Raw genomic sequence first — 11,670 nt, forward strand, 5'->3', positions numbered from 1 at the left:
TTTTCATTTAGTACACCTTCTCCTTTAGCATACACCAGAAAAAGAAGTTGCTGAACAACACAGAGTCTTCAGTGAAATGGTTAGTGAGACGTTAAGGAGATTTCCTATGTGTCCAGACTTTAGGGACACCCGGTACAAGTCTTTTGTGTGGTTTTGTAAATGATCTCCAGATATTTTATGCACATTTTAGTTATTTGGAATGAGATTTCCATTTCTATTTTTCTTTCTTGGATTTTGTCATTATTATAGAGAAATGCAATTGATTTTGGAGACCTTTTTTGGTAGCCTGCAACTTTGATAAAGTTATTAATTGTCTCAGGCAGCATCTGTGCTGATTACCCAGGATTTTCCAGGGATCAGCAAATAAGGTAATTTTATCTCTTTTATTTTTTACCTATCTTTATTTTTTTCCTTGTTATTTTGTGAGCATTTCCAGTACTATATGAAGTAATGGTCAGGAGAACAGGTGTCTTTGCTTTCCTCCAATATTTATTCATAAAGTACTAGTGTATGCCCATTATATATGACACTTTTTTTGTTTTAAATAGATGGTCTTTATGATATTAAAAATGTCACTCTATGCTTATAGGAGTTTTAGCATAAATGAGTGTTGTACTGTGTCAAAGGATTTTTTTTCAGTTATTGTGATAATCATATGGTTTGTAATATTTTAGCTTTTAATATGATTGTAATGATGTTATCTTAATGTTGAACAATCTTTGCATCCCTGGTATAATTCCTACTGGTAGTAACAATCTTGGATAAAATGTAAAGTCTGACATGATTTTGTTTAAAAATTTTGAATCAAGAAGGAATGCCAAACATGATGGCAGTGGGGGAGTCAGCTCAGGCTTCCCCTGACTAGTGGGCTGGAGGGTTGGTGGGTGTCCTTGGACTCAGCCTCGCCCTGGTAGTCAGATGCACAAATTAACAACAACACTGCACAATGGTGGACCCAGAAGAGGAGGAAGTTATTGAAGAAATTACATTTAAAAGTGACACTGTGCTGTCTGATGTGCATCTAAATATCCCAAACAAAAGGCACCTCATGGTTCATTTTAATGCTGTTGGCCAACCTGATTTTTTGTCACAATTTAAACTTCTGTGGAACAGCAATTCTTGGAAAGATACTCAAGTTAAGGGTAAAAAACAAAAAGACGTTCAAATAAAATGATGACAGAAGTATTCAGGAATCCTGTTGCAAGAATATCAATGGTATAGATTTTCTGAACAAGAATGAAACTCGAACTTGCCGTTGTATGAGAATAGAAGCTCTATTAGATAATGATGGTGACTTGGAAGTGGTAAGAAGACTGCAGGTTTTTAATGAGACAAAACAAAAAGACCCATCAAGAAACAAGATACGTCTTAAAATTCTAACCCAGAGAGCAGAAAATTTCAATGAAGAAGAACAAGAAAATATCCACCACAACATGGTTAAAATAGAGCACATCATGGCCACCCCTCTGGAAGAAGTTGGCAAACAGGTGTGGCAAGGAGCTTTCCTTCTAGCTGACTATATCCTGTTCAAATGTGACCTGTTCAAAACTTGCACTGTGCTTGAGCTTGGGGCCAGCACCAGGATTGCCAGCATCATGACAGCAATGGTTGCCAAGACTGTTTACTGCAGGGATATGGGTGAAGATCTCCTGACTAGGCAAACGGAATGTTGCCCTAAACAGGAACTTGACTGCAACAGAAGGAGGTACAATTAAGGTTAAAGAACTGGATTGACTGAAAGATGACTTATGCACTGATCCTCAAGTTCCTTTCAGCTGATCTGAAGAAGAAATTTCTGACTTACATGTTCCTACTACCATCATAATGGCAGCCGATGTTTTTTATGATGATGACCTCACAGATGCTTTATTTAAAATACTCTACAGAACTACTCACAATTTGAAAAAAATGCTTGTACCATCTACTTATCAATAGAGAAAAGATGAAACTTCACACTTAGACATTTGGACATTACTTGTGAAGCTTACTATCATTTTCAATTTTCCCTAAATGATCTAGAGAACTCAGAGATGGTGAAATGAAGTTTATTGTAGAGCCAATTGAAGCTACTTTCCCCCAGTTCCTTGTTTATGAATGTATAGATCAGTTGGAACTCTGGAAGATTGTTGCTACACCAATAAGTTGATTGCTCATGTGAACAAGGCTGAAAATATTCCCCTAAGTTGGTTTACTACAGTTCTTTCTAAACTGTATTTTCAATAAAATCAAAAGCTACCAAAAAAATTTGAGTCAATATTAGCCTATAGTTTTCCTTCTGTTTTATCCTTTCTTGGTTTAGGTACTATTATATTTGTCCAATAAAAATTATTCTGATAGGGTGTTTTCTTTCTCAAATTTTGAGAATAATTATCTGCACCTGACTTCCACCTTTACCTCCCTTTTGTGTGCATTTAGAAAAAAGTTTCCTTGCTGGCCTCTGGTGTCACTGTTGATGATGCTGTCCTCAGTTCCTGCTTTCATCCATCCTTCCTACATTTCTGTCATCTAGGGTGTTGAAGAAGCATCTCTTTCCAGTCTGGTTTTCTTTCTATGAATATTTTGAATGCTTCTTTATTATTTAAAATCCATATTTTTCCATTTATGATTAATCTCAGTTTTGTGGGGTAGGTCAACCTGGATTGCATCCTGAGCTCCATTACTCTTTGGAACACATTATTCTATTCCTTCATGCATTTTCTGGCATGTGCAGATAGTCTTCAGTTATTCAAATTTTCTTTCTTTTATATTTGATGGCGTTTCTCTTGACCACTTGAAGAAATTGTTTCTAAATTTAATTGTTAAATCTAATGACTGTATCTTGGAGTTTGTAGCATTGGGTTACTTTTTTCTGGAGGTAATCTATGCAATTTTCTTAATTGGCATTTCCTTTTCTGTGTTCAGAAGTTTTTCCAGTTTTTTTTTTCATTTCTTGTATTACGTTGTTTAGGCTTTTCGACTTGAGATGTTCTTCTGAGAATCTTAAAATTCACTGGAGTGATTGAATTGGGAAATGTCATGGTCAAACTTGCTTTTTAGGAAGATCAATTTGATACTTAAATGGAAAATGGAAAATAGAAAGAAGCTTAAGGCAGAGAGACTCACCAGCAGGATATTGCAATAGTCCAGGCATGAAGTGATGAGGGCTTAGACCAAAATGATGGCAGTGTCAGAGGAGAGAAGGAGAAGTATTAAAGGTGAAATCAAGAAGCCTTGGGAGCAGATTGGATATGGGGGAGAGGGGATGTGAGAAAGAGTAAAAAGTAAAAACTGACACCTAGGTTGTGAACCTGGGTGACCGAGAAGAAGGTGGTGCCCTCCACAGTAATAGAATGTAGGATTTCAGGGGCAAGATAATGTATTCAGCTTTTAATACAATAGGACTCTTATGACTTAGATAGACAGACAGAGACAATTTTCACAGACCCTCCTTCTTTCCCAGAATGAGCTTCATCAGCATTCTACACACATGTAAGAAGACACATTAGTGGCAGTGAGTGGCTAGTTTGGAAACTATGAGGAAAAAATGTGTGGTACACTGAAATGTTCCCCCCAGTTTGTTTTATGAAATGTGGATTCATCAATCTCTTTGATGTCCATCATTGCTTCTAATGGAAATCTTCCAACAGATCATTTACTTTCTTAACCACACTAAGCTTCACTGGGTCCAGCATTCCTTTAGGCTTTAGAGGATCTTTGTACATTCCTCTGAAATGAAATCAAAAGGTAAGTCAGAGAGAAGAGGAATAACTTCTTTATACTGGGATTTTGTGCTCAAACTAGGGAGGCATCATGACTCAAAGGGCTAAATAGTAACTTTGAAACCCCAGGGTTTCAGGGTGCCAAGCCCTCTCAGCTGGTGGCTAGATGACTAACTCCAGTCAAGAACTTAACTGATTTCTTTGTCTACAAAGATCAAGATGATGCCACCCAATTACATCTGGAAGATGGTAGGGTTTGGGGGATTGGGGAGTAGGACTAACTGGCCCCAAAAGAATGAAAACTCTCCTTGGGAATTTAGAAGTTGCACAAATCATTTCTTTCCATTTTTTAGAAGTTTTCAGGGTCCAAGTGAAAAATCAAAGGGCTTTCTCTAGGAAAACATTCTCAATATTTAACTCATAAACCCCAAATGAACAATGTTTATCATGAGGAGATGAAGGAGGAAAGACATTTCATCTGTTCCATGACGGGACTTATACTAAGTCAGTTGCTTGTTGAGGTCCAAGGAAAAATTGAAACGTGTTAAATCAAGGCCACCTCAGCCCTCCAATGGTATCAAGGGCTTGGAGAGGACTTACCACTTTTACTGCTGCCTGGTCTCAGCCATGGCCGTGACTCCTCACTAAGATTGTAGCAGAAAGGGACAATGGCGTGAATGACCATCTTTGTCCAGGAACAGAGGTCTCTTTCTCTTGATAATCCTCCCATCTACCTTTAGATTCAGGAAGCCCTAAATATAAATCCAACCTCAGACACTACCTCTTGGGGTTGTTGTGAGTGCTGTATGAGATAATATTTGTAAAGTACTTAACACAATGCCTGCCTGTATATTTGTTTTTCAGTTGTTTCAGTCATGTCCAATTCTTTATGACCCATCCGTTGTTCTCTTGGCAAAGATACTGGAGTGATTTGCCACTTCCTTCTCCAGCTCATTTTGCAGATGAGGAAACTGAGACAAACAGGGTTAAGTGTCTTGCCCGCTGTCACAAAGCTGAGGCCAGATTTGAACTCACAAAGAGTTTTCCTGCCTCTAGGTCTGGCACTCTATCCATTGTGCCACCTAGCTGCATAAAGATAGGCACTTAATAAATGCCTGTGACCTTGCCTTCCCTTTTTTTACCATAGGATCCATATCTCAAAAGTCCTCTCCATTTTTACACAAATTTGGGTCCCTTTCTCAGTTTCTGAGAAAGATGAAGGAACTCTTTTTTTTCCTTCTAAAGGCTACTTCATATATTTCTGCATTTGATTATTCCCCTTCGCATTGGTTCCTTGCCTCTGCTGTCTGCTATTCCTAATCTATTCTGCCAAATTGATGGGAGGAAACTAAAGCAAACAGATTAAGTAACTTTCCCTGGGTGACACAACTAGTAAGTGTGCAAGGCTGGATCTGAGCTCAGTCTACCTGATTCCAGGTGTAGCACCTTATCCACTGTGCCCAGGTATACAAGTAACATCAGTATTCTTTAATTATCATCACCATCTTGCAAAAAGGAACGTGAGGATCAGGAAGGTTAATTGACACCCCTCAAATTGCACAGTACCAAAATTGGTACTCAAACTCAGGTCTTCGGGGCTCAAGTCCAATCCTTTTCCTACCATGCCAGACTATACCATGTTCAGAGAACATAAAGGGAGAGTAAGTGGTTGGAGACTGACTTATTCAATGCTTATGTTCTGAAATAATTGGGATGGATGATAAATTTGCAAAGAAGCAGTATTACCTGGGTATACTATTTCTTCAATTCCAAGATCCACACTAAGGGACTTGATCTTCAAAACTTGATTTTTAAAATAATTTTCATCCTTAGGTCCCATAAAATACTCTCAGAACTTTGGGGATTTGGGGACAAGCTTGGGAATTTTAGACTTGGTAGGCTTCCACATGATTACAGTGAGATGGGTCTTATTTCTGCTCTCTGCTTATGTAAGAGAACAGAGGCCAATGAACTCTCTTCAGAATTCCCATAAAACAAAAACAGTTGCCGGACTCTCCCAGCTAATGCCTTTCTGAGAGATTATTGTTCTCCTCAAGTAACTGAAGTCTCTCGGCCTTGTACTTCAATCTATCCCTGCACTTGAGGTATGTGAAATCCCTCAACAATCAGCTGCGTTAGGATTCTTAGATCCTACTTATCAACACTATTCAAGCTTAGCAGCACATTAACTGTTTTGCACAGATGTTTCTGGGCATGATGGATAGTTGTGGTGACTGATGAAAAGAGCAAGAGTCAGGAAAGCTTTTGGAGGAGAGCTGGGGAAGAGGTAGGAGGGAAATAGTTACCACTTTCTACATGGGGAAAAGAATAAAGATCTCTCATCTATGGTTTCAAGCTCACTGTAATCTAATAAGATGTTTTGCTGGGGATCGGGTAAAATAAAGAGGGAGCTGGATTCAGTTTGCCTGGATCCCACCTTGGTATGCTCTAACATACGGCCTGCATTCACTGTTGTGGGTACAGCCCCAGTGTTATTATCACTGGTGGTGCAGCTGTTAGAGTACCAGGCCTAGATTCAGGAAGACTCATCTTCCTGAGTTCAAATCTGGTCTCAGGCATTTTCTGGCTGGGTGACTCTGGGCAAATCACTTCATCCTGTTTGCCTCAGTTTCCACATTTCTAAAATGAGCTGGAGAAGGAAATGGCTAATCACTCCAGTATATTTGCTGAGAAAACCCCAAATGGGATCACAAATAGTCAGACATGACTGAAAAATGACACAACAACAACACATGACACCAAAACCACAAAGATGGTCAAAGCCTTTTTGAATAAGGCAGCTACAGACAAAAGGCAAAAGAGGCAGCATACTTCATGGGAAAGAACAAACTGGATCAGAAAATGTGGGTTCAGGCTTGAAATTAGACACTTTTCAGTAGCTTGACTTTAAAAAGGTCATTCCACTCTGTTCCATCCAAATTTGTCTACTTGCAGTCCCCCCAAAATAGCATTATATGTCCTATTCCCTGCCTTTGCAAACACTGGTCCCCATTCATAGGAATATCCTCCATCCTGACCTGAATCCCTAGCTTCCTTCAAGGCACAGCTTGAGGGCCAATTTCCACATGAGAACTCCCCTGACGTGATCATTCTTAGGGTCCTGGACCACCTGACTACTGCTTTGTATAAAGTTTGTATTTACATATATATAAGGATTGTTTCCATGTTTGTCTCCATGTCCCCAGAACCTATGACACTTTCTAGCACAGAGTAGATGCTTGAAAATGTTTGTGGAATAAATGTACCTTATTATCTAGCATTCTTGTGAAAGTACCTTCCTTCTCTGAAACAGGGTATACATAAGCTAATGATTCATAAACAGATTTCTGAGTGATACAGTTCAGAGAATTCTGGGACCTTTTGATACTTCTACCAATAAAAATAACATTAACTCTTTAATGTAAACTAAATTATTAATTAAAATTAATTAAATTAAAATTAATTCTTTAAAAGCTAAAAAAAAAATCATTATTTTTAAAGTCAGCAAAACTGATCAATACATTGACAAAGTTCAAAAGCACATGCATTGTGTAGGATGTAAGACCTGTGGATCTCCTACCTCTATAAAGGGGTAATTAGGGTTTAGCTTCTCATATCTCTTCATTAAAATCCCACTTGATCTTTCTAATTTTGTTACATTTAAGCTTGATTTTTTTTGGCATGTTCTTTCCATTTGCATTGTTGTGTTTACTGTGTATATTATTTTCTTGGCACTGCTTATTTCACTCTTCATCAATTCCTGTAGATTGTCCCATGTAACTCTGTATGCATCACACACATCATTTCTTAGGGAGCAGTAATATTCCATTACATTCATGTGCCATAATTTGTTTAGCCATCCCTTATTCATAGGCATCTACTCTGTTTCCAATTCTTAGCAATCACAAAAGGTGCTCCCATAAATGTTTTGGAGTATATGGGGAACTTTTTTTATTGGTAGCTTCCTTGGTCATAAACCTAATATTGGAGTTTCTGGTTCAAATGTACAGACACTATACTTGCAGAATTCTAAATTGCTTTCCAAAATTGTTTTCCCTTTTCACAGCTTGGCCAATTTGCCTATTTTTCCACAACTCTTCCTAAATTCAGTGTTGCTACTTTTGTCATTTTTGCCAATTTTCAAGGTATAAACTAAAACATCAGGATTGTTCTGATCTTTCTTTCTTTTATTATTAGTAATTTGGAGTATTTTTTCATGTGTTTGTCAATACTTTGCAGCTCTTCCTCTGAGAACTATTTGTTTATATCTTTTACCTATTTTCTAGAGACTAGCTATTAGTTCCATACATATATGTATGTTTATATATATACACACACATAATACATATAGTATATATATACACACACATATACACACATATATACATTCATACATATATAGATATGTATGTATGTTAATATACATTGCTAGACATAGGTGTATCGATATACATTTATATATATATATATATATATGTATGTATGTATGTATATGTATATATTGTTTATATATCAAGGATACCAAAACTTTATCAGAGAAATTTGATACAAAAATTTTTCTCACTTGACAACTTTCCTTCTTATCATAGATGAATTCATGTTATCATTCAGAAGGTTTTCAGTTTCAAATAATCAGTTATCTATTTTATCTTTTGTAATTGCCTCCCTTGTTTGGTTAAAAATGCATCTTTTACCTTTAACTGTGAGAGATACATCTACTACTCTTTCAGAGATAGATCTGCTACTCTTTCAATTTTTTTATAGTATGATCTTCAATCTTAAGGTAACATATCCATTTAGAATATATTATGGAATGTGGCATAAATTGGTATTTGGTAAATTGGTAATTGGTATAAACCTAATCTCTGCCAAACTTCTTTCGAGTTTTCCCAAGAGTTTTTCCCCCTGGGTAATTTATGTTCTCTACTGTATCAAACACGGGGTTATTGAGTTCTATTGTCTCTGAATCTCTCTTGTCTATGTTGTTCCATTTTTTTCTCTATCATTTAACCAATAACTTATGGTTTTAATGAGTTGACTTTATAATACAGTTTGATATCAAGAAGTGCTAGTCCCCCTTCATTCTTCTTTTCATCACTTCCATTGATATTTTAGATCTTTGGGGTTTTTTTTTTAAATAAATCTTGTTATTATTTTATCAATTTCTGTAAAGTATCTTCTTGGTAATTGGATTGGTATAGCATCAAAAGTGTTATTAATATGTGTTGTATTACCATTTTTATTTTATTAGCATGGCCTACCCGTGAGCACTGGAATATTGCCCAGCTATTTAGGTTGCTCTTCATTTCTTTAAGGAGTACTATGTAATTAAATCTATACAGTCTTTTATATGGTTTAGGAGGTTGATTCCCAAGATATTTTATGCATTTTGTAGTTATTTGGAATAATTTCCTTTTCTATTATTCCTTCTTGGGTATTGTTATTATTACATAAAAATGCTGTTGATTTTTGAGGATTCGTTTTGCAGTTACAAATTTGTTGAAGCTATTAATTGTCTCAATTAACATCGTTGCTGACTCCTTGGATTTTTTCAAATAACCATCACATCATCAGCAAACAGGGATAGTTTTATCTCTTCTTTATCTGTCTTTATTCCTTAAATTCCTTTCTCTTGCCTTATTACTGATACCAGTGTTGCTTTTTGATTTGTTGATTGACTGGTGCTAGACTGTAGAGAAATTCGAATGCCATTCAGAGGCAGACATTCAAATTTTTGTTCAATGGGCATCAGGGAAGCCTTAAAGCTGTTTGTATTTTGTAGTCTTTATTTTGTGTAATTCCATTTACTTACTTTGTAAGTATTACATATGTTACTTTTCAAAAACTTTCATCTTCCTCATGTTCATCTCATAGCAAGTGAGAGTGTTTGATAACCATATGAATTGGACAGAGTAAGAATCCAAGTTTTAATTTTGGGTGGATTATTTTTATTTAGGGGACTTTATTTTGAAATATTCCAGAAACTCACATATAAACTCAAAAGTTATTATCAAAATGTGTGACTGGTTCTACAATTACCACAGATTTATATTGTAACCTTACACAACACACATTCATATTGTAATTGCATCTTGAAATATTACATACCTGAATTATATGGTCCTCTAAGTCACCTCCAAAACCTTTTGTGATTTTTTTTTAATCTACAAAGAGTTCACACTTAACATGAATTCTTTAAATTGCCTCAGAATTCAGTGGCAGTCTTTGCTATTTAAAAAGGTGTAAAGAACTACAAGCAACATGCAATCCTGAGTAATGCAAGAGTTATTTTTTTTCTAAATGTGCAGAATTCCTACTTGTGGTCACATTGCACAGCTAGTATGTGTCAGAGGCAGAACTTCAACTACAATTTCCAGGATTGCAAGACCTGGGTGTCTATCATCTATCAACTATATTATACGGGAAAATGTATGTGTGTATACCCTCAAAACAGCTCTCAATGGCTCCTGGAGTATGGGTGGTATTTAGGATACAGCTCTGTTCTTAATACTCCTATTGTCTCAAAATGACACAAACAAGGTGAAATAACCCAGGAAAGAAGAGGGGAAGTGATGAGGGTTTGGGGTGAGAGGTGCTTGACACCCCAAAGTACCGACACACTGGGTCCTGCCGAAAGAATTCGACTCAAGCTTTCTCAGCCAAGGGAAAAGATAAGGTTTATTAAGAGTTAGCCAAATAGGCCTGCCCTGAGAGATCCCACCCCTTGCCACACCTGTAAGGAAAGAGGGCCAGACCCATCTGAGTTAGATTGGTTCTGACCACCTTCATGGAGGCAAGATGGAGATTATATACACAAAGGTTGTGGGAGGGATTGAGGGGTGGTCTGGGGTGACCAGAAGAGGGGTCCAGGGAGGGACTTAAGGAGGAGTCTAAGGAGGAGCTTGAAGGGACTGGGATGAGGTCAGACTCCAGGGTGGGGGAAATAGCTGAAGGCTATATGGAAATGACAGACCATAAAGGGCTGGGGTAACAGAGCTAGGGTATAGATATTTTGATCAGGATTAAGGATGGGAAACAGGATTAAGGGTGGGAAACAGCTGGACAATAGAGGACTGGGCAAGGTAGGCATTTGGGCTTAATGGTTATAGCCTCAGGCCAAGGCCAGGTCTAGTGGGAAGATTCAAGGAGAGTTCAAGGGTTCAAGGGGTTCCCAGAGACTGTGCCCTCATCAGAAGGACAAAGACACCCATTGGCTCCCTTTCATAGGCTGGCAGAAAGGAGTATAATAATGTATAACCAATCCACAATCCCCCATAATTAAAACCTAACCTATGGGAGTCGCCTAAGGACATGTCTATATCAGCTGCAGGGAGAAGCTCTCAAAAGTCCCAAAGAACGATTGCCCTATAAACTCATCAAGTGGACCAAGAAACTTTCCTGATCAAACCCCTACAATTGTAGTCTACTATAACTTGGTGTTCAAGCCTGGGTATTTACATAAAACTCTTCTCTCTGATGGAGATGATGGGGTGCTAATGATGGACCCCTAAACGGCCCTGGATTATCCCACATGGCCCAGGTCCCTGTCATTCTCCTGGAGCAGATGGACCTTCCCAGTTAATCTTTTCAACTGCCCTTTCCTTGCAGCCCACATTGTCTGCACCTGGCCCCACCCTGATTGCCACTCCTTGATTCCATCTAGACCTGGGTTACCTCCTGGACTGTTACCTCCCCTTCACTCCAGATTACTTGGCCACTCCTAGATCACATACTGTAAGATCTTACTTGCCTCCATTAAAGGGCTCATATTCCTTAAGAATCAGGCCCACTTGCATTAGTGATACAAATGCTCAGATCCTTAAAATCTGGCCAAAAGCACAGACTCTTAAAATCTCACCCACCCCAACTGGTGTTTTAATAAGCCTTGTCTCTGACTGAAAGAAGTCTTGGGTTGAATTCATTTGAGGCAGGACACAAGTTTTTTGCCCTTGAATTTCAGGGTTCCCAGCAT

At 37.8% G+C, this 11,670-nt stretch overlaps 1 pseudogene; it reads left to right on the top strand.

Annotated features, from left to right (window-relative positions):
- The first annotated feature begins 946 nt into the window (after positions 1-946).
- LOC118845391 lies at positions 947-2,146 on the top strand (annotated as a pseudogene).
- Positions 2,147-11,670: the final 9,524 nt, after the last annotated feature.

This window comes from Trichosurus vulpecula, chromosome 4 (genome assembly GCF_011100635.1).
Source record: "Trichosurus vulpecula isolate mTriVul1 chromosome 4, mTriVul1.pri, whole genome shotgun sequence".
Taxonomy (NCBI): domain Eukaryota; kingdom Metazoa; phylum Chordata; class Mammalia; order Diprotodontia; family Phalangeridae; genus Trichosurus; species Trichosurus vulpecula.